General features: G+C 43.8%; 1 protein-coding gene across 2 annotated transcripts in view; it reads right to left on the reverse strand.

Moving 5' to 3' along the window:
* KCNK9 (potassium two pore domain channel subfamily K member 9) overlaps positions 1-22344 on the reverse strand; it is a 92600-nt gene that overhangs the window by 11071 nt on the left and 59185 nt on the right. The window lies entirely within an intron of this gene.

Consider the following 22344-nt stretch of genomic DNA (forward strand, 5'->3'; position numbering starts at 1 on the left):
CATACTCTACTTCTCACCTTCTGTTCGGTTCAATTCACTACGTCATAGTTGCAATGCCCTGCTTTCCCCTGCTAGGCTCAACACCCAGCATGGTGGTACAAGTTGTCCTGCCCTAAATCTTCCTCTGTACCATTCCAAATGCCCTACACATGTCTTCAGTAAAGGAGAAATAGAGCTGTGTGTCATCACTGAAAGACTCATGGTGCCCAAAAACACTCCCCAAGCATCACCCACTGAAGACAACCATCCAAGTAGAACTGGAATCACTGCAAAACAGCTCTGCTCACCCACAAATGGGACAGCTGCTCCAGAAGTATACCATTGTTGATGGTATTGAAAGCCACTGAGAGGTCAAGGAGGATTAACAGGGACACATTGCCCCTGTCTCTCTTCTGACAGAGGTCATCATATAAGGCGACCATGACCGTTTCTGTGCCAAAGCCAGGCTGAAACCCCGATTGAAATGGATCTAGAAGATCAGTCTCCTCCAAGATCTGGATTTGGTCAATGGCCACCCACTCAAGTACCTTACCCCCAAAAGGGAGGCTGGCAGCTGACCAGTAATTACTTAGGTTCTCAGAATCTATGGATGGTTTCTTGAGAAGTGGTCTTATCACTGCCTCCTTCAAACAGGCAAGAACCACCTGCCTGATATTGCTGTATCATAGCAATATGATATTGCTATATCACAGCAATAGTAGTGAAAAGTGATCTGTTAACTAGTGGTAGCAACAGCAGCCGCAGCAATAAATCCATGCCAAGATCTCCTCCTCCTCCATTTGCAGGATCTGAATGCAAATTGTGTGCTGCTGATTTCGCTTCCCTTTGAATTCACTTTTTCAGGCAATATGGGACCCACACTGCTATTCAAAACCGGAATGGAAGAAGCTTCACAAGCATTCTTCATCGTCATGCCATGGTAATGGAAATTCACCTTCCTTCGTGGGGCAATCTCTCCTTTTGACAACAGCATAAAGCTGGGGGTGGAAGGGGGGTGAACTATGCCAAACCCTTATGACTCAGACATTTCTTATGCTGGCTGCAGCCTGAGATGGCAGATAACGACAGAGGAATAATTGCATCTGAAACTTAAAACAGACGTATTAGGAGGGGGAGGGTATGGTCATGACTGAGGTAACACACAAACTGCTTTTCCTCCAGGGAAATGGTGGCAAAAAGTGATGTAGATCTTAGGAATAACTCCAGTAATCCTTTCAGCATGCTGAATTTTCCTTAGCTCAGTTGTACTAGACACTTAAAGGCAATTGTATGTAAACTGTGTATCTGAAGCGTCTAAGCTGCACTTGACTCAGGTTACCCCATCATCTTCAGTCATGGTAGCAGACAAACCCTTTCAGTAGCAGCTAATACTGTCATGGTCGGAGGTAGGAATGAACATGTCAGTTTGGGTCTCTTTCTGTTTCTCCTTTTCCCAGTCTTCAGTTAATCTTATTTCTGCATTGATTTGCAGTTTATGCATTGTATTAGGGCAAATGGTTTGCAACAATTATTGTATTAGGCAAAGCTGCATTTTTTAAAATAAAAAAATGTGTATATTGGAGAAAATTCACACTAAAATGCTGGTGAATTTTCACGACTTAAAAAAATCCACGCAGTAATGTAGGTGGAAAAATAAAAGTAAGGCTGGGAAAATGAGAAACTGGAAGAAACCAAAATTGACAGATTAGGCCTAAGCAAACCCATTAGTAAATACTGCAAACAGTGCATCCAGTTCTCTAAATTAGAGTTCGGCATATTATATACACACCCAGAAAATGACTCCACTCCCCATTAACTTCTCTTTCCATGAGGGGAAATAATGAAGGTTGCCATCAAATCTTTTCTAAAACTGACTTTGCAAGTAGGGGATCTGTTACTGCTGAATATCTACCATCATTTATGTTTATTTCATTTTGTTTACAGACCACCTTTCTACTCATCTGCACCCGAAGCAGTGTACAGTTAACATCAGTAAAAACAACAAAGGTCAATCAACAAAATGAACACTGAAAAAGACTGCAACAGAACAAAAATGTGAGGCAAATTTTGAAAGAAGGGCCCCACAAGATCTACCTGGAGGAGTGTTCCAGAACTGCAGCAACTGCATCCAAAGAAAGCTCAAATCTGTTATACAACATTATAGACAACTTGGTAAAATCTTCATGGCATTTTCCGCTCATTAAGTGGGGGCTTTCTTCACTGCCACAATAGTTGGTGGAGCCTCAAGACCACAAATGCCGTGGTACAGTGTTACTATGACCAAAATGTTGTTATGAGTTTGGGGGTGCCAGACTCCCCTAAATTCCTGGACCTAGTAAGTGTTAGAATTTAATCAAGGATTGGAGTGTTAAAATATAAACCATGTAAGCTTCCTCATGAGAGGTGAGCCATTAAGAAAACAAAGGAACGGTGATGACCCATTAAGAAAGCTAAGGAGAGGGGGCTCTGTGCCAGATGGCAAATGGGTGACACCTCTCCTCATTTTGAAGTTAGTTAGAAGACAAAGCCAGAGTTTCAGGCAGATGTTTAGAGTTGGCTGTGATGTGATCTAAAGGGCGGAAAGGTTGCAGGTTTGTAAAGGCAGCAAGCTAGGAAGAAGGTCGGGGTATGATTGATTTCTGCTTGAATCCAAGGCTGCACCTATGGGAGAAACAAGATCCTTAATGCTGTTAACCCCTCAATCACAGGCTCAGGTTGTATATATGTGCACATAAACATTATTGCAAAGAGACCATAGTCTCTGCTGTGCCTCATTTGCAAAAGGAAACATGAACCCCTGGAATCTCACACTACTCAGAGATTGGGGTGTCATGCAGCAATATGCATCCACAGAAACATACGATACCTGTGAATGTAACAATAAATAAGCTAATTTTGAGCATATGCAACTGCAAAAGGAGCAGCTGAAAGCCAAAAAGAGCAGATCGATTTCCTGCAGCAAAAAATGTTGCCTGGCTGCCTCTAGCCTTATTGCTATGCACTGGACCACACCAGCATATGTGAATAAAGTTTAAAATAAGTGTAAAAGGAATCATGCTCCTGCCCTAGCCGAGACTACAGTCGCCTCCCAGAGATTAACAGCACGAGCCACAGGCCTCTTCTTCTCTCATCAGCTCTATCAGGTCAGGCGCCTGTCTTCCCTTTTTTTAATTCTGAAGGGTGGAAGGCCAGGCTGCAGCACGGCACAGCATGACTCAGAAGAAGGATGGCTGCTTCAGCTTGAAAAGTTACCCCCGGCACAGGTTTGTCTGCAAGTAAATCAAGTCGACTTAGCTAAATGCCTGTCAGCAAATCAAGCAGATGGCAGTGAAGAGGCAGAGTTGAAAGGGTCACCCAAGAAAGAGAAGGGGGAGATGGTCACAGAGTCAGCAAATTCCTGTCCCAGTGGAGAGGTGAGTGCTGGCTTCTCCTTGCAATCACATAGGAGGGAAACGGTATAAGGGACATGACTTTCCTTCCATAGTATGATTCACCCTGACATCATAAGGTCCCAATTCTCAATCCAGGACATGCATCTGCACTCCAAATACTTGAGAGAGCTATGGCCATCCCAGCTTGTTCCAAAAAAAGCTTTAATACAAATGCTACGATTAAGAAAATACAGTGGACACTCGGGTTGCGAACATGATCTGTGTGGGATGCACATAATAATAATAATAATAATAATAATAATAATAATAATAATAATAGATTTTTATTTATATCCCGCCCTCCCCAGCTGAAGCTGGGCTCAGGGCGGCTAACAACAATAAAATAATACAACATTCTAAAATCATTTCATCATAAAATTAATTCAAATCAAATTGATGGCAACCATTGGGCTAGAGTTCTGTGAAGATTGCCAAAGGAGGGAGTGAGGCTGTGCCCTGGCCAAAGGCCTGGTGGAACAGCTCCATCTTGCAGGCACTGCGGAAAGATGTCAAGTCCCGCAGGGCCCTAGTCTCTTGTGGCAGAGCATTTCACCAGATCGGAGCCACAGCTGAAAAAGCCCTGGCTCTGGTTGAGGCCAGCCTAACCTCTCTGTGGCCTGGGACCTCCAAGATGTTTTCGTTTGAAGATCATAAGTTCCTCTGTGGGACATACCAGGAGAGGCAGTCCTGTAGGTACGAGGGTCCTAGGCCGTGTAGGGCTTTAAAGGTTCGCAACCCGCAGCGTTCGCAACCCATGTCTGCGCGTCTGCGATTCGGTGTTCCGGTACTTCCGGGTTTTGGTGGTCCGCAACCCAAAAAAACACAACCTCAAGCGGCTGTAACCCAAGGTATGACTGCAGTGGAGAAGAATTAGAACAGCAATCTTTTGCACTGTTCCCTTGGAGTAAGCTGCACTGAGTGCAGTGGCTTTCCAAGTTAACATGCCTAGGACTGGGCCGCAATAGTGCGGTTTGGGGCATATCTACTCAGAAGTAAGTCTTATTGAATTAAATGAGTCTCACCCCCATTGTTTGTGCAGGATTGTAGCCCATGTCAAAGAAGTGTGCTTAGGAAGAAGGTAAGTGTCTGCTTTATATTAAGTTATTCTATCTAGATCAGTATCATCTACGCTGACTGGCAGGGTTTCAGACAGGACACATTTCCAGTCCTCCTTGAAGATCGCAGAATTGTAGAGCTGGAAGGACCCCTGAGGGTCATCTAGTCCAACCCCCTGCAATGTGGGGATCTCAACTGCTGGGGATTGAACCTGGGACCTTCTGCACTCAGAGCAGATGCTCTGCCGCTTGAACTGAAGGAAATCAAGCAATCTCAAAAGGATAAATCTGCAGGTGATTCCACATCAGACTGCAGTGGGAGGGAGATTAAATATTTGAATGCTCGCCAAGATATATTGCACACGCAAGACCATCAGAGAGCAAGCACAGGAAATAATGCACAATTGAATGTGCATCAGATCTCATACTTCCACCAGCACCACCTGCAGTCTGAAGAGTTTCAGCCAGCTTTCAGTCATCTGGTGAACTTGTCCGCTTGCCTGCATCCTCCCTGCTGAATTTGCTGAATCTGGGCTTATGTTTTAGAGGGGAAAGGGTTCAGAACTCGGCAGGCTCTGCTACACAGTTATCACATCACATCCAGCCTTATGTCTTATTGCACATGCTGAGGGGATGGAATCTGTGTGTCCTCGCGGCACCCCTCTGTCCCCATTTGCCTCTGCCAACCCTCCTCAGAAACTGTCCAGAGTATTATATCACAAGACATATAATGGCTTGAAGAAGACTGCAGACTGAAAAGGCAAACTGGCAAGCAGAGATGACCGAAGGAAATAACTCTTCTCGAGTTTAAACCAATCATGCCTCCTTGGATTACACACACACACACACACACACTGCTCACTTCACTCTCCAACCCCTCCCCTTGCAGCTTACAGAAACCCCTTCCTCTTATGACAGCGAAGTCCAGTCGCAAATGACTCTGGGGTTGCGGCGCACATCTCGCTTTACTGGCTGAGGAAGCCGGCATTTGTCCGCAGACAGTTTTTCCAGGTCATGTGGCCAGCATGACTAAGCCGCTTCTGGCAAAACCAGAGCAGCGCACGGAAATGCCATTTACCTTCCCGACGGAGCAGTACCTATTTATCTACTTGCACTTTGATGTGCTTTCGAACTGCTAGGTGGGCAGGAGCTGGGACCGAACAACAGGAGCTCACCCCAGGATTCGAACCGCCAACCTTCTGATCGGCAAGCCCTAGGCTCAGTGGTTTAGACCACAGCGCCACCCGCGTCCCCCTTCCTCTTATAGATTGTCCCAATTGTGCACACATCCCTCCACCTACAGATCACCCAAATCTGAGCCCAGGAAACCTGAAGAGGAACAGACAGGACAGGCTGTTCCATCACCATGCTGCAGTTCTTGTGGCTGCCTGCTGGTGGCCACACAAAGTGCAGCATGATGACATCCTTGCAGTTTTACTATATAGCTCCAGCTGCGACAAAACATGTCTCCCCCATACCTCTACAGCCACAGCTTTTGGGGGTGAAGTAAAAACCTTCCAACTGTTTTGACAACACACCCAAAGGCACGCTCCTCTGTTGACTCTCAAGACAAGACGGATGCCAAACTAATCCAGCTTTCACATCAAGCATTTTACTAAGTAAAAAAATTCCATCCAGCAGCACCTAAGTTTGTTATTGGTGTGAGCTTTCGTGTGCATGCACACTTCTTCAGATACACTGAAACAGAAGTCACCAGACCCTTATATATAGTGAGCGGGTGGGGAGGGGTATTATTCAGAAGGGTGGTGGGAATGGGTGATTGGCTGATAAGTGTGGTAAACCTGTTGACGACTGTTAACGACTGCAATTGGTCTTACAGGAAAAAGCAAGGGTTGAGATGGCTAAAAATAGCTTTATCGTGTACAATGAGATAAGAATCCAATGTCTCTATTCAGACCAGGTCTCTCCATGGTTTTAAGTTTGGTAATCAGTTGCAATTCAGCAACTTCTCTTTCCAGTCTATTTCTGAAATTCTTTTGCAATATGACAGCTACTTTGAGATCTTGTATAGAATGTCCTGGGAGATTGAAGTGTTCTCCTACTGGTTTCTCTGTTTTGTGATTCCTAACATTTTACTAAGAAACCTCTTTGGAGCCACAAAATTCCCCTACGTATTGCAAAGGATTTGGGGCCACCATTTAGAGTGCACATTCAGTTTGCAGAAATGAGACCAGCAACAAAATGCTGCAGTGTGGAGTGTTCCTGTTCAGGTTTCCAGCCTGCGATCCATGCTTTTTTCCCATTCCATTTTGCCTTTCCTCTCCCCTGAGCATACCCAGTTCTCAATGGGCTGGGTTTTTTGGCTGGTTGAAAGGGTCCCCTTTGTGTTTTCCCCCAAAGCTGTTTTGTGCATCTGCAATCCTTTAAGATCCCTGAAGACCTCTGATGCTTCTCTCATGCACCATTTGTGCTGTTTTGGCCATGTAAGGATTGTTGACTGAAGATTGAAACACTACTATCCTTCGAAATCCATACTTGAATGAACTTTGCGGTGCCGTTCTCCAGCCAAGTAATTTGCAGGCTTTGAGCATGCATCAATGCATCAGTGAAAATGATTTTTAAAAATGCACTGTATTGGGAGAAATTGCTTGCAAACCTGTGTAATAGTCAATGTTGCAATGTTGCATGCAATAATGTTTCTGTTATCCTAAAATACTGGTGCATTTTCATTGGGACCTTTAATTCGCAAATGGATGTAGAAATATGGGAAAATGAGAAATGAAGAGAAACTGATTGGATAGATCTACCTACCCCTGCACATCCTGAATCTAGTGTACTGTTGGCATGGCAGGCGGACATCGATCATGGTCGACAAAGCTTCTGCCCCTTGCTGATGTTCACCTTGAGAAGCCCCTGAGGAGCCCTCAAGGATCCCCAAGATTCCCTGGAGCACAGTTTGAAAGCCTGATGTTATGTATGAACTGAAATGCCTGGAGTGGAAGGGTTCCTCACAGCAATCCCTGGGGAAATCTGTAAAGAGCTTTGCAGAGCCTGCCATTAGGAAGTTTTCCTTACATACAGCCTACGTTGAATTTCTCTGCTCAATTGCATCCCATTACCCTTCGCTATACACCCCCTACATCATTGCGGAGTCTCTCCATTCTTGGTATTAAAAACCCTTTTCCAGCACTGTCAGAGAGTCGTTATCTCCTGCCTCAGGCAGAAGCCTCCTAGTCCAGCACTTGCATCCATAAAAAAGATAGAAAGCTGCCTTAAAGCTGTGAGACCATTGGTCCATCTAGTGCAGAACAGCTGACACTGGCTGGGAGCAGCTCTCCCTAGGTTTCAGGCAGAGTCTTTGCAAGTCGTATCTGGAGATTCCAGGGATTCAGTCTGGGACCTGCCGCATTAAAAACAGATATTCTGCCACTTAGCTGCAGTCCATTCTGCTGTGCCAGCAATATTTCTGCATAGGGTGGTTTGTGTGAACAGCTGCTCCGTGGTCTAGGGCTCAGCTTGGAAAGTGCCCTGGGTCAAACAGGTGAAGACGGAAAGGTTGATGGCAAAATCCTACAAAATCTTAGGCTGTGGGAATCAATACTAGTGGTGGCAAGGGTGGGGGTAGAAATGACATCTGCCAGCCATCATATGAGGAAGAACCGCGGATTTGAGTGGTAAAGCATCTGCCTTGCAAGCAAAAGGTCCCAGGTCCCTTTAAAAAGACTTCCTGCCTGAAACCCCATACAGCTGTTGCCAGTCCGTGTAGACAATACTAATGTAGATGGACCAATGGTCTAACTCAGTATAAAGCAATATAAAAAAATTCCTTCCAGTAGCACCTTAGAGACCAACTAAGTTTGTTATTGGTATGAGCTTTCATGTGCATGCACACTTCTTCAGATACACTGAAACAGAAGTCACCAGACCCGTATATATATATATGTATGTATCTATATCTGTAAATGTAAATGACAAACCTAGACAGCATCTTAAAAAGCAGAGACATCACCTTTCCAACAAAGGTCCATATAGTTAAAGCTATGGTTTTCCCAGTAGTGATGTATGGAAGTGAGAGCTGGACCATAAAGAAGGCTGATCGCTGAAGAATGGATGCTTTTGAATTATGGTGCTGGAGGAGACTCTTGAGAGTCCCATGGACTGCAAGAAGATCAAACCTATCCATTCTGAAGGAAATCAGCCCTGAGTGCTCACTGGAAGGACAGATCCTGAAGCTGAGACTCCAATACTTTGGCCACCTCATGAGAAGAGAAGACTCCCTGGAAAAGACCCTGATGTTGGGAAAGATGGAGGGCACAAGGAGAAGGGGACGACAGAGGACGAGATGGTTGGATAGTGTTCTCGAAGCTACCAGCATGAGTTTGACTAAACTGCGGTAGGCAGTGGAAGACAGAAGTGCCTGGCGTGCTCTGGTCTACTCTATTTTCAATGAAATTTCAAGGGAAGAAATCCCTTTTCTGGGTTTTCATTTTGGGGTGGGTGAATAACTTAAAAAGAGCAAAACTGTGTCAGTTCAGCTGTGTCCCCCTCCCACTTCTAGGCTAAACAATAATAATTTCTTCAGTCTTTCCTCACACACCCTGCTGTCCTCACTCTTGAGCAACAGTGGTCATGAAGGGTCGGACACGACTAAACGACTAAACAACAACATCATCTGTATATGTATCTGAAGAAGTGTGCATGCACACGAAAGCTCATACCAATAACAAACTTAGTTGGTCTCTGAGGTGCTGCTGGAAGGAATTTTTTTTATTTTGTTTCGACTACAGCAGACTAACACGGCTACCTACCTGTAATCAGTATAAAGCAGTTTCCTACATTTCTGCAAGGACTTCATCCGCTACAAGTTGTGGTCAAACAAGTTGGAGACAGGGAGTGGAACGGAGAAAGGAATCCCCATCATTGTGGCCAGCTAAATCTTATGAAATCTCCCACTCCATTTCCCCCACCTTCCGATGGAAAGAAAGCATTCCGTCCCAGCTCTAAACGCTGCACTGATCCAGAACTCAGTATGCCCGGAGCCCCACATTTTCATGGGGAAGTATTCAACCAAGCAATCCCCCCATTTGCAAACTGAAGTGGTACAACCAACCAACAGCTCTTTGTCGTAATGTAGCAAAGAATAACATTAGCCTTTGCCGACACAGTAATTTAAGGAGATCCCACATTCTGGCAATCCCCATCCTGCGGAATTTTCATCCTTTCCCCCCACTACACTTCATAGGAGCTTTGCATATCTCCTGCAAGAGGAGCAACTCTATTTTCAATGAAATTTCAAGGGAAGAAATTCCTTTTCTGGGTTTTCATTGGGGGGAGCGAATAACTTAAAAAGAGCAAAACTGTGTCAGTTCAGTTGTGTCCCCCTCCCACTTCTAGGCTAAACAATAATAATATCTTCAGTCTTTCCTCACACACCCTGCTGTCTTCACCCTTGAGCAACTGTGGCTCCTCCGAATCCTTTCCTGCCTTTTTGGATTTTTTTCAATCACCAACTGAGGGTCTGAACAGGCATCTGTGAAATCCTGCTCAGGAAGAGGCTAAGATGAGGATGCTGAAAGCAGCAAGCCATGCCACTGCGGCCAAGGAAGTAAATCTGTCTTGTTTAAATTGTGGAAATTGATCCACCCATCCCAGTTAGCCATTTTTACAGCAATTTGTCTCATCAATAGGCAGCTGCAGTTTTCTACAAAATAAGCCCATTTCTCTGTTGTTTACAAAGAGCAACCTTCCTCGATGCCAGATTCTGACATATGCATCCCACGGTAAATTTACAAGAGGCGGTGGAGCTAGGCATCCCATCTTAAACGTTCTGACTATGCATAATCAGGGCGATCCATCATTTTTGTTTCCTGTGCACTGGAGGCCCAAAGTATGAGCCTGTGTGAAAGATCCAGCACTTTCAATAACTTTGCGTGGATTCCTGAGGAAAACCCACCCCCAAGGCCAGCCTTACCACATTGTGATCAATGAAGCCGGGAGGAGTACATTGACCATCTCCAGAAAGGAAACACCACTTTCACTCCTCCATCCCTGGCTTCTCACTATCCGCTGGACAAGTCAGGTCGGATAAGGCCCGAGGGACTCGTTTATCCGGCCCGCGACAACCCCTGCTGCTGCCGCCCGCTCTTACCAGCACTGCGGTGTGCGGCTGCCCACTTCCAGGTCGGAGGAGGCACGTGCACATGCACACAAGCTATTTCCGGTGCTCCTCCAACCCGGAAGTGTGCTGGAAATAGAGTGTGCACACGCGTATGGGCACGCACTGCCCCGCCCTCCGGCCCGCCGCACAATTGAGATGGACTATAGACCCGCCGGACTATAGAGATGAGGTGGAGTGGCTGACAGAGTGGTGCAGAGCTAACAACTTGTTCATAAATACAAGGAAGACAAAGGAGCTTGTGGTGGACTTCAGGAGACAGAAGAGCAATATCCAGCCACTTTTGATTGATGGGGTCTGTGTGGAGAGGGTAACAACGTTCAGATTTTTGGGCATTGAATTACAAGAGGATCTGTCCTGGAGTGTCAACACAAGGGGGCTTGTGAAGAAGGCGCAGCAGAGACTGTACTTTTTGAGAATTCTAAGGAAAAACCATCTTCCGCAGAAACTGCTGCTTGCCTTCTATCACTGTGCCATTGAGAGCGTGCTCACTTATGGCTTATGTGTGTGGTACGGAAGCTGTACTACCCAGGACAGGATGGGGTTGTGCAGAGTTGTTAAGGCAGCAGAGAGCATTGTTGGCTGCCCACTTTCCACCTTAGAGCAGATTTATGCCACAAGGTGCCATAGGAAGGCACTGGACATAGTAAAAGATCCATCGCATCCTGGTCACTGTCTCTTCGAGCTCCTGCCGTCGGGACGGAGATACAGGACGATGAAGACAAGAACGAGCCATCTTAAGAACAGCTTCTTCTCCAGAGCGATCTCGGCCCTGAATGGGAAGCCTGGACTTTGAAAGTCATCTAATCTTCCTTGCTGTACTATACTGTATTGTTTTAATTAGTGTTTTTATGGAGCAGTCAAGTAATTTCGTTGTCCCTGAGACCTGAGAGGGGGCAATGACAATAAAGATATTATTATTATTATTATTATTATTATTATTATTATTATTATTATTATTATCAATTGGCGCTGGAGACACTGGCCAGAGGTGCGGTAAGTTTGCTGGCCCCTGATGTAAACACTATAAAGTGCATTTGAAGCGCATCACTTTCCTCAAAGAAATCTGGGCACTGTAATTCACCCCACACAGAGTTACAATTTGCAACAGCCCTAAACAAATTACAGTGCCCAGAGGGTGACAATGCTACCTGTCCACTTCCTCTTCCCCAGTATCAGTGCTGCCCTTGTAGAACTTAGCAGAGAGGAGTATGGAGACAAAACTAGAATGAGGTGGCTCTGTTTGAGCTATGGGCATTCCAGCCACCACTTTGATTTGAAAGCAATAACCTGGCCAGTTGGTTTCAGTCCCTTCTTCACCAGCCTGCAAAAGAAAGCCTGCAATATTTCAGTGGAGACCAAAATATTTGTTCTCGTAACTGGTTAAAGATGGTTCTGAGTGTGTCTGTGTCATCCACACACTGAATGGCACAACCCCACCACCACAAGTCATTGCAAATGACCACACCACATCCCAGCCATCTCCAACCTGAAGCCCTCCAGATGTGGTTATGTCTACAGTTCCCATCTTTCCTTACCATTGGTCACACTGATTGGGGCTGATGGTCATTGTAGTCCAGGAACATCTGGAGGAAACCAGGTTGAGGGAGGCTGGCATAATCTGAAAGGGACCGTGAAAACAAAGCCAAGAAAGCAAGAGCCCTGGGGCATGGTTCTGTGGAGGCTGCATCTCTTCAGAACACAGTTCACCAAGTGTGCCAGCAATTTTCTCTGCTTCTTGTGGCTTATTATTATGTTTTCTCCTTTCATGCTTCGAAATCAAAAGCTCCCTTTCCAGGCTTAGTGCAGTTTGTACCATGCTATATTTGCCTCCAAAACTCAATTTCCTTGGAGGGTTTTTGCAGTTGTTTGATGAAGCTGCTTATCAGGGTACACAAAGAAATGGCAGTGATTTCCGACAAGCCACACCATGCTTCCAGTTACCAACCATTCTGTAGTTGAAGGGAGGGGGAAGAAAACATTTTCTGAGCCTTCCAATCAGAGCAAAGACAGGGAATATCTCTAAATTTTAAACCCTTAAGTATTAAGAAGTTGGTAATTTTAGGACTCGGCCTAAACTCACATGGCTCAGGCAGTTCCAAATGCCCAGAGGCTCTTGCACAAGCTCTAAAAAAAAATTACTTCAAGCCATTCCTCATTCTTCTAGTCTGCCTCTGAACCCAGAATCATTACAGTCAGGGAAGGAATATGCAGTTGGGTCCAGAATAATACTGTTGCAGGATTCGAGTAAACACTTACAATTAAGAAAACAAATGTAAATATTAAGAAACAACAGTTTGGAAACTAATTAAGGATAAGACATAACTGGAAAGAAAACGTGGTATAAAAAATAAATGATGAGAATATAAGAGCATTTCATCAAAAGATAACAGTTAAGCAGAAATAGCAAATATTTAATGAACCGGAAGGGTGGGGGGGATGTTTTGATTCTTTTATTATTTTTCTTTTACATGACAAATGTGTGGAATATAAAACTGTAAAGCTAATAAACTTCTTTTTTAAAAAAACCCAGAATAATTCTGTTGCACTTAGTTCCCTGTAATCAATGGAAATTAACACTAACTTGTTGCATTAATTTCAATAGTACCCAAATATAGTCTGCATCCAGCCCATGGTTGCCAATCGTCTAGGACCAGTCTGAACACTAGGGGTAATGTCTGTCTGCTTCTGTGATTAGAACAGCCTTCATCTGCTGGTGAGAGAGGAGGGAGAGTCCTCTACCTCCCAAGGGAGACTGTTTCACTGTTGAACAGCTCTTACCACCAGAATGTTCTTCCTGATCTTTAGTTGGAATCTCCTTTCTCGTAATTTGAAACCATTGTTTCAAGTCCTACCCTCCAGAGCAGGAGAAAACAAGCTTGCTCCATCTTCCATGTGACTGCCCTTGAGATATTTGAAGAAGGCAATAACATCTCCTCTCAGTCTCCTCTTTTCCAGGCTTAATATACCCAGCTCCTTCAACCACTCCTCATAAGGCTTGGTTTCATAGATGCAAATAGCTCTGTCAATTCTCAATTTACGTAAGTGCAAAAAAAAAATGAATATAGGGAGAAAACCAAGGGTACAAATACAGGAAAAAAGAAACAGAAAACAGCCGAATGAAGACTGAGCATACTCAGAAGGCATGGAATACTACGTGGCTGCTGGGGTGAGGAAAAGGAAAACTGAAGTGAGGAAGAGAAATAGTATTGAGTGCCTGTAGACCTGAACAGGGGACGCGGGTAGTGCTGTGGGTTAAACCACTGAGCCTAGGACTTGCCGATCAGAAGGTCGGCGGTTCGAATCCCCACGATGGGGTGAGCTCCCGTTGCTTGGTCCCTGCTCCTGCCAACCTAGCAGTTCGAAAGGACATTAAAGTGCAAGTAGATAAATAGGTACCGCTCCGGCAGGAAGGTAAATGGTGTTTCCGTGCACTGCTCTGGTTCTCCAGAACCAACTTAGTCATGCTGGCCATATGACCCAGAAGCTGTACGCCGGCTCCCTCGGCCAATAAAGTGAGGTGAGCGCCGCAACCCCAGAGCCGGCCACGACTGGACCTAATGGTCAGGGGTCCCTTTACCTTTTAGACCTGAACAGAGGCATGCCACATTGTACCATTTTGCTCCAGGTCCCACCTGTCTCTCATTCAGTGCAGCAGATGGTGTACCTGCAACCAGTGGTGCTAATGGACTCAATGGGCACTGTCCAGTGCTCAGAAGTAAATAATTCAGATTAACTAATTCATTGAATTAATTCAAAAATCTCTGAATTATACCTCAAACTGAATTAAGTTCCTTTTGCAGTGGAACATTTGGGTGATGTGCAATTCGTATATGTTTCATCACACTTAACTCTGTGTTTGATTGTGGCCACTTCATTATTTGGGGTAAATTAATAAAACAACTGTTCACATTACACTGTGTTATGTTCTGATGCTTTCTTGGTCTTCTTAAATATATTTTATTCTTGAGGAGAGCAGCTTGTAAAATTCTAGTGGCTAAAAAAAAGTGCCAAGGACTACTTGAATGAATTTTGAATGGAATTGTAACCTGAACTGGGATGGAATTAGTTCCTTTTTAGAGGCGGCGAACTTGAACTGGAATTTGTTCCTTTTTATAATGAAGTTTCCAAGCACTGTTACTGTCGATTTTAAAGCCGTTTTTCTATGACATTCCTTAAAGTACATATTGAAAAGTATTATAAAAAGGATCATGGTTGTAAATGATAGTGCTAAAGTATATGTGAGAGCAGAAATGAATTAACCGCCAACTATTAAAGTGCTTGACCTTCGAAGTCATAATGTGCAATGAACAATTCAAAATCCTACCGCTGGCCCAAATACATGGAGTCTTCACACACCATTGATGCAAACTACACTCCATTACAATGCAATCTCCCAGAGAACAAGGGAGAGGTAGCATTCCTGAGCACCTGTGCCTCTGAGCCCATCTCAAATACATTTTCTTCCTGTTATTTAAGCAATTACGGTCACGACCCATGTCTTTTCTAGGGGTGATAATGACCAACTGAAATTACTGCATTCATGCACCATTAGCCCCAAACCATCATTAGCTGCCTTCAGCGCTGCACGTCCACTAATAAGACTCAAGCCTCTGCCATGAGAACGTATCCCTCAGACTTAGAGATTGTGCCAAAAGGAAGCCCCTTAAATACCATAGGCTTTCAGTCCATTAGGAAATGGATGTGTTGGCTACAAAAGCTCCCATTTGTCTTCCTGTTGGAATCAGAAAGCCGAGGGTTGCACTTACCAAGCAGGTAGGGAATTCAGATGCCTCTGCCCAGCAGCTTAAATTTTCTCATCCTCGGGGAAAATTGACACTTCACAGTGCTTCCATTTTTATTATTTGGATTGCTTTCCTACCCTCTCTAGAGGGCTGGAGGCAGGTTGTAAAACTTTAAAACAAAGCACATAAGCTTATTAACCAAGGGTTGTATCTAAGTCGTACTCAGAGGAGACCTCCTGAAGCTGGTGGACTTCCATGTGACAAACTTAAGTCCATGGATTTCAGGGAGCCTATTCTGAGTAAGACTTAGTTGGGTGCCACCCCAAATCTGTAAAATATTAACAAGGATGGATCTGGGAGCCATGGGAAACTACATTTCCTATGATCCCCAGCATTAATAGATGCTCCATGAAAACATCCAAAATTGTTAAGTGAGACCTCCCCTCTCCACCTCCAGACTGCCCTGCCTTAACATGCATACATTTTGGGAAGGAGAGAACTAGTTGCATGGAGATGTCAGGTGTACTTGGCCTGAACTTCAGAACAACATGGGCTCAGGGAGTTCTGAACTGAGGATGTTCTTTTTGGGTAGGAATTGTCAAATTCCAAGCCGCAGCATCATCATATTGGGTAAAAAAGAAAGAAAACGGCCATTTACTGCCAATCCAAAGAAGCTTTCTATATGCAGCATGACCACTTCAGAGGACCTTGTGCATGATAATGAAGCCAAAGTTATATATATATATATATATATATATATATATATATATATACCACATTCTTCCCTGTGCTTTCTCTCATGTTCAATGCAACAAATGTTCAGATATGTATTTGCAAAAGCTGAGAGTTTCTTAGCCTTAGGAACATAGGAAAGTGCCTTACATTAAGTCAGACCATTGGTCCATTTAGTTTAGTATAGAAGGGGAAGAAATGGAGGCAATGAGAGATTTTACTTTCTTGGGCTCCATGATCACTGCAGATGGTGACAGCAGCCACGAAATTAAAACACTCCTGCTTCTTGGGAGAAAAGCAATGACAAACCTAGACAGCATCTTAAAAAGCAGAGACATCACCTTGCCAACAAAGGTCCGTATAGTTCAAGCTATGGTTTTCCCAGTAGCGATGTATGGAAGTGAGAGCTGGACCATAAAGAAGGCTGATCGCTGAAGAATTGATGCTTTTGAATTGTGGTGCTGAAGGAGACTCTTGAGAGTCCCGTGGACTGCAAGAAGATCAAACCTCTCCATTCTGAAGGAAATCAGCCCTGAGTGCTCACTGGAAGGACAGATCCTGAAGCTGAGGCTCCAATACTTTGGCCACCTCATGAGAAGAGAAGACTCCCTGGAAAAGACCCTGATGTTGCGAAAGATGGAGGCCACAAGGAGAAGGGGACGACAGAGGACGAGATGGCTGGATAGTGTTCTCGAAGCTACCAGCATGAGTTTGACCATACTGCGGGAGGCAGTGGAAGACAGGAGTGCCTGGCGTGCTGTGGTCCATGGGGTCATGAAGTCGGACATGACTAAACAACAACAGCAACAACAATAGTGACTGTCAAGGACTCCAGAGTTTCAGGCAGGAGTTTCTCCCAACCATACCTGGAGATGCCAGGGACAGAATCTAGGACCTTCTGCATGCAAGACAGATGTTCTCCCACTGACTTATGCCCCTCCCCCGAGTTAAGGGGATGGGGAACCCATGATCCTCCAGATGTTGGGACTCTTGTTAGCCTGAGCCAATACAGCCAGTGGTCAGAGATGATGAGATCTTGTAGTCCAGCAAGATCTTTGCTTTAGTAGCAGAAAGATTTGGAAACCTTCAACTGGAAAACCAGACAGCTGACAGTTTTAAGGATAATTGATTTTCTTTTGCCTGAGGTATCTGACCATTTATGTCAGCATACTGCTTTGACAATGTACAAAATGTTATGCTTGTGCATTTCTCGTTTGTATGTTATGACCTGAGGTCAAGACAATAAAGAGACAAGCTGGGAGGTAGACTGGCTAAAATACTGTGCACAAGGCAAATGGCTGTCTGACGCTTACACCATGTGCCAAGTCACTTGCCAGGCACTGTGATGCGTTGAGTAAAGTTAGCAGTCCAATGAAAGGGGAGCTCTTAGAAGACAATCAGTGCATATGCATCTAGGGATCAGGTCCACTGTCTGCCTAATCATGCAGCACACAGCACAGTCCAAAGATGGGGGAGAAATTTTATATTCTTTGCATTTTAGTGAGAAACTACCTAATTTGCACTTCTCAAACCTATACATGAACCAAAAGACAGCTGTCATTTGAAATACACACTTCTCTGAATTTTGCAATGCGGTTCTCAAGCCAAAGTGTACAAAGATGCATAAATCAGGGGTAAGAGTACATAAAGATGCATACATTAGTGAAGCTAACAAAAAAAAATTATTAGGGGAAAGGGATTGAAATATTAGTCAATATTAGTCAATATTAGTCAAAACTGCGTACCGAAATATGCTTAATATAATAAATCTGCTGTAGTAAAATGATTGTTCTGTTTATTGAAAATGCCAATAAAAATATACCTTTCTAAAACAAATGCTAAGGAATTTTGAAATTGTTGCACAAATGTGAGAGCTGGATTTAAGAGTGGGTGGGGGAGAGAAACTGAGAAAGCCCAAATTGAAAACTAAAAACCTGGCAGTGTCACATATACAAGTACTTGGTAATGGTAGCAAAGCTTGGGAAGAGTGGCTTTGGAAATTACTTCCCCTCGTTTAGAACCCAGTTAGATTATGCTCACACCAGCATGAGACCGTTCCACCATCAACGTCCTGACTTTTCCTATCCAAGTTGACCCACTGGGAACACCAGCCTACACTAAGGTTGTGACACTGCTGTGTGCAGGGTCCAGAGTGTTAGGAATCCATGGGAATGTTACAATGTTAGCCGCTCTGAGCCCGGCCTCAGCTGGGGAAGGCAGGATACAAATAAAATATTATTATTATTATTATTATTATTATTATTATTATTCCCACTGACCTAAGAATAAGCTTCACTGAACTCAGTGTGACTTACCACCCTGAGACCTGTACGTATAAATAATAATAATAATTACTTCTAAGAAGACCTCTATAGGATTCCACTGTGTACCTCCATTTGATCTCTTGCAATTCCACTGATCTTTCACCCAAGCCAAGATCTCAAAATTCACCACTTGGTGAGAAATTCAGTAGCAACCTCAGAACAGGCAGAGCTCCAATATAAAATTCATGAGTTTTATCCAAAACTGTTTGCTTCTCTTGACATTCCTTACCTGAGCAAGAACCTTCACTTTCTTTTCAGAATTTCAATTCCAGCAAAATTTGCTTCCAGCTCTTACTCAGAGGAGACCTCCAAACCTCCACAAAGGCACAACAGTGCCACTTTAGTGTAAGGACCATATGTGAGGAACACCACCCAAACTCGGATGCTGGGAAATTCTAATACCTTGCCTTAATATGTGCTGGACTTAATGGTGTAAAAAGGCAATGTTGGATGACCTAGAAACAAAATACTAGATTATGAGAGCCACTGCTAAGCACCCCTTCTGAAAACCATTGACAGACCTCTTGGGATGAAAGCATCTCTTGGGGTAAAAGCTATTCCATGGTAGTCCAGGGGGATGTTCAAGTAAGGAATCTTTGAACTTCATTAATCAATGGCAGAAACCTTTATAACATCTCTTTTTTGAAGAGAGAGAAACAAAGTAATCTCCCTAGCTTCTCTTTTCCCATGGGAATGGATTCTTATAATATGGGATGTTCTTTAACATCTCATCTCCCTTAGGTATCATTGCCTTGAAAAACACAGGGCCGAATGCGGAAGTTTTTTATTTTTTTCGTGACTTTCCCTCTTCACCGGTTTCTAATTTTACCAATCTTAAAACAAATCATTGTGAAAATTTTGTCAGCCTTTCAGTGTGAATCTCTCCCAAAAAGGTAAAGGTAAAGGACCCCCTGACAGTCGCAGACAACTCTGGGGTTGTGGCGCTCATCTCGCTTTATAGGCCAAGGGAGCTGGCATTTGTCCGCAGACAGTTTTTCCAGGTCATGTGACCAGCATGACTAAGCTGCTTCTGGCGCAATGGAACACCGAAACCAGAGCAGCGCACAGAAACACTGTTTGCCTTCCCGCCACGGTGGTACCTATTTATCTACTTGCACTGGCATGCTTTTGAACTGGTAGGTTGGCAGGAGCTGGGACAGAGCAACAGGAGCTCACTCCGTCACAGGGCTTCAAACCACTGACCTTCTGATTGGCAAGCCCAAGAGGCTCAGTTGTTTAGACCACAACTCCACCCACATCCCATGAATCTCTCCTAACAGGATGCAATTTTGATGTGTTATTTTCACAAATATATATGCACATTTACACACACTTTCCATATTGAATGCATTTTTTGCACACACTGGATGGTTGGAGAAACGCATTGCAAAATTTGGAGACGTGAATATTGGAAGATCATCATATTGTGGTTCTTTTATTGGCTTGAGACGTGAGAAGTGGGTAGTTGCTCATAAAAATGCAAACAAATTTGAATTTCACCCCGTCTCATATATTTTTGGACATTTTGGGAAGACATTTTGTTTGATACAGCTTTTAGTGCCCAGATGAAACCACATCCTGACAGCCCTCTTTTTCTTTTCTTTAGATATACCCACAATCTAAGAGAGTGGAAATTTAAGCCAAATGCATCCACTACCTGCTTTGCTAAATGAGGTTTTGTTGACCTCAGCTGTTCTCAGACAAGGAGGTCTACTGAACTGTACGCACATCTGACTGCCGCTCTCTCATTCAGAAGTCAGCACAAAGCACACATCAGCACATAAATCTTTCTTCCCATCCCTGAGATAGTGCCAAACTGGACATAGTGGCAAAAGTGTCTTATTTGATGTTGAAGTCTTTTATCTGAGTATTAGTTTTGAATGTGATCGATTGCTACCTGTCTTCCATGAGGATTCAGACCTTGCATGCAAGGAACAAAGGAAGCTGTTTTATACGGAGCCAGGTCATTGTTCCATCTAGGTCAGAATCGCCTACAATGACTGATAGCAGCTGTCCAGGGTTTTAGACAGGGACCTTTCCCCACCCAACATGGATATGCTGAGGGGTTGAACCAGTTAAGGTGTTGGTGATGAGGAAGAGGCCAGCACTACTGAACTAGATAGACCCGTGGTCTGATTTGCTATACGGTAGCTTCATACGTTCCTATGATGTATTCACTGTCGAATCTCTAAGAAGTCTTCTACAGTTCCCCTCCTCAAACAGCAGGCAAAGGGGGCTTTCCATGCCTCATAATAATTTGCTTCCCAGTAATTGAACAGTATTATTTAACAGTACTGTCATCCATGCAGCCTGCTTAATTAACTGGTCAGCAAATGAGGTCTTGAAGATCATTAGTCAGATCCGTTATTGTTTTTCCCCTAATGATCTGCAGCATCTTTTAATTTGACTATTGGCCAAGGATCCCACCTAATATATATTTTAACGGCTTTCAACAGAAGAAAACTGGATATGCTGTTGAATTTTGCATGACTTACTGCTGTTTGTATAACCTGTTGTGCATATTGTAACTTTCTCTTCTGTCACAAGTACATTAAGGGGAGACCATCAAAGTCTCTCCTGTGACTGAGTTCTCCCCAGTGAACCCTTCCTCTTTTCTCAGTATAAGGTTGCTTTTTTGGAGAGGGGTGAGTAATGGGGATGAAGACAGTCTCTCCCTCTCTCTCTCTCTCTCTCTCTCTCTCTCTCTCTCTCTCTCACACACACACACACACACACACACACACACAAAACACCAGAGCTTGGATATTGGTAGTAATAACCACCAAGTTGGATGGCATTAAAATATTTTTTATACACCCCATTTTTTCCTTCTTTTTAAAGTTCATTTCCTATTATTGTATTCCTTCTGCGAAGTGTAAGATACACTGGTCGTCTATATTATTTATATCTACTGTCCATTGAAATGTGATTCACTGTCATGGACTGGTTGGATGCTGAAGAATGGTGGAAGGAACCAAGGGAAGAAGGCTCAGAGCCCGGGGAATGGTGGTGGGACAATGATAAGTGGTCAGAGGAAGAAGAGGGAGCAGACTGGAAGAAGAGGTGTCAGAAGCAGAAGAGGTAACAGGGCTTAGTGAGCTAGGAGAGTCTGTGGCAGACAGAAGTCCAGAATCAGAGGCAGAAGCTAAGGCAGGAGAATGGGAAGAATCTTCTGCCCAACAATACGGCTCAAATTCACGACCCTGAGATTAAGAGTCTCATGCTCTACTGAATGAGCTATAAACTTCCCCCCTTTCTTTGACAGACAGAAACAACTGGCTTTAGGTTTGACACAGACCTGTACGTCAGAACAGCACAGGCCTTTTAATATCAACTATAATTGGAATATATGCCAAACCGTTATAAAATCAGATCTGCATTCTTACAGGCACCAACCCCTCGTTTTTTAATAGTAATATTATAATAATATTTTATTTGTATCTCACCCTCCCCAGCCGAGGCTGGGCTCAGAGCAGCTAACATCATAAAAACAACATAATATGCATAAAAACAGACATCAATTAATTAAAATACATCTTAAAATTAATTCAGACAAGTTAAAATTTGGGCAGGTGGCAATTATCAGGTTGGAACTGAGAGTGGTTAATACTTGCCAGGATCAACTGTTTCCACACACACATACACACACACAAACACACGTGTGTGTGTGTGTGTGTGTGTGTGTGATGAATAAATGTTGCCACATAGAGACAGACTCAATCTTATTGTTCATGTAAAATGCAGTAGCAGCCGCAACAACTTTAAACTACTGTGAGAAACTGGTAACCTTTCATTTAAGAAAAACACTATATAGCAGAAAACATTTCAGTGTGTCATTTACAGGTTAGGAAAAGGCATCCATAATAAATCTTGTATCAATCTGGAGAATACTTTCTTTAAAAGGAATTGACTGTTGAGAAGCCATCATTAGAAGATAGCACA

Source organism: Podarcis filfolensis (assembly GCF_964270895.1).
Source record: "Podarcis filfolensis genome assembly, chromosome: 7".
Lineage (NCBI taxonomy): Eukaryota > Metazoa > Chordata > Lepidosauria > Squamata > Lacertidae > Podarcis > Podarcis filfolensis.